The sequence below is a fragment of the Stenella coeruleoalba genome (genome assembly GCF_951394435.1).
Source record: "Stenella coeruleoalba genome assembly, chromosome: 6".
In the NCBI taxonomy this organism is placed as follows: domain Eukaryota; kingdom Metazoa; phylum Chordata; class Mammalia; order Artiodactyla; family Delphinidae; genus Stenella; species Stenella coeruleoalba.
This window is the reverse complement of record NC_137151.1, coordinates 73616485-73618650: the sequence shown is the minus strand read 5'-3', so window position 1 is coordinate 73618650 and position 2166 is coordinate 73616485. Positions and strand designations below refer to the sequence as shown.

Sequence of the window (2166 nt, the reverse complement as noted above, 5' to 3'; positions counted from 1 at the left end):
TCAAGTGCACTAATATTTGCATTATTGGGGCCCCAGAAGATGAAGAGAGAGAGAAACATATTTATTTGAAACAAGATGAAGAGAGAGAGAAACATATTCTGAGAACATATTTGAAAATATAATAGCTGAAAACTTCCCTAACCTGGGAAAGAAAAAAGTCACCCAAAGTCCAGGAAGTGCAGAGTCCCATACAGTGTGGGACTGTACCTCTGTACCCAATGAGGAACACACCAAGACACACTGTAATTAAAATTACAAAAATTAAAGATAAAGAGAGAATATTAAAAGCAGTGAGGGAAAAGCAACAAATAACATACAAGGGAACACCCACAGGCTGTATCAGCTGATTTTTCAGCAGAAAATCTGCATGCCAGAAGGGAGTGGCACGATATAGTTAAAGTGATAAAAGGGAAAAGCCTACAAGAAGAATACTCTACCCAGCAGGGTTCTCATTCAGATTTGATGGAGAAATCAAAAGCTTTACAGACACGCAAAAGCTAAAAGAGTTTAGCACCACCAAACCAGTTTTACAACAAATGGTAAAGGAATTTCTCTAGGTGAAAAAGAAAAGGCCACAACTAGAAACAAAATGAAGAACTCACCAGTAGAGGTGAGCTCACACACAAAGTTAGCAGGAAAGTTAAAAGTATTAAAATCACCTATATCCACAAATAAGCAGTTAAGAGATACACAAAACAAATGTAAAATACAATATAAAAAAACAGTAATCAAGAGGGGAGGAGAGTACAAATGCAGAGTTTAAAAATGCATTTGAAATTAAGAGATCAGCAACTTAAAACAATCATGTATATACAGATTGCTATATAAAAACCTCATGGTAAGCACAGACCAAAAACCTGTCGTAGATACACACACACACACACACACAAAATTAATCCAGACTTAACATTAAGATAGTCATCAAATCACAAGAGAAGAGAACAAAAGAAGAAAGGTTAAAATAAAAAAGGGAGGAAGCCCTTCTCTCACCACACTCTTCTAATAAATCCAAGTCTCTTAAAGTTCTAGACTTTGATTCAGGATTCAAGGCGTAGAATTTGGCTCAGAATTAAAAGTCATAGAATTTAATTCATGCAACTTTCTTCACTTGTGTCACACATGTTGGTGGTGGTCTTAATAGAAATGGACTACGATGCACTGGGTAGCAATAATATCACATAATACTGATTAACCAGATCAGAAAAAACATATTCCACTGGACAAACCAGTATACCTACCGGTCTAAATATCACTATTTTCAAACTGCCCATCTTGTAACAGTCCGTAACATTATCAACTCTTTGAAGCCTGAAATCTTATGTATTATTTACTTATTTAATATATTTATTAAATAAACAATTTGTTTATTTAAAGAAAGAGAAAAAAAGACAGCAAAAAAAAAAAAACCCTACAAAAACAAACTCAAAACACTTAACAAGGGGAGTCCACGTGGGCGCCAGCGCTGCAGGTAGCAGGGTGGGGTTGTCATGGCGGAGCTGCAGCAGCTCCGAGTGCAGGAGGCAGTGAACTCTATGGTGAAAAGGATGGAGAGAGAGAACATTGGAAGATGCAGGGCCTCATGTTCCGGTGCATCACTGGCTGTTGTGAGGACAGCCAGGCCACCATGCAGCAAGTGCGCCAGTGCATTGAGCGCTGCCATGCACCTCTGGCTCAACGCCAGGCCCTGGTGACCAGCGAGTTGCAGAAGTTCCAGGACCGCCTGGAATGGTGCACTATGCATTGCAACGACAAAGCCAAAGATTCAGTAGATGCGGGGCGTAAAGAGCTTCAGGTGAAGCGGCAGCTGGAGAGTTGCGTGACCAAGTGTGTGGATGAACACATGAACCTCATCCCAGTCATGACCAAGAAGATGAAGGAGTCTCTCTCAACCATTGGGAAATAGATGTCTGCTATTGGCCATCGGGGCTGAAGGCAGGAATGTATTTAAAAAGAGGAATGGGGATTTGGGTTTTCTAAGGAAAGTTTATGAATGAGGAAATTAAGAATGGCAGCAAGTTTAAGGCCTATGTCACTTGCCTCTGGACACTGGTTCCTTTGTGTTTGAATCCTAGAAAGTGGAAAAACCTGGTGCTAAAATTTGGGTCAGAGATAGCACAGGAGAGTTTTTGTGAGCCTGAATTTCATGTGAATTTCATGAGCCTGAAT

General features: G+C 39.9%; 1 pseudogene across 1 annotated transcript; it reads left to right on the top strand.

Annotated features, from left to right (window-relative positions):
• The first annotated feature begins 898 nt into the window (after positions 1-898).
• On the top strand, positions 899-1903 carry LOC307188067 (protein FAM136A-like; annotated as a pseudogene). The gene has a single exon. The product of its transcript is annotated as a protein FAM136A-like (transcript).
• Positions 1904-2166: the final 263 nt, after the last annotated feature.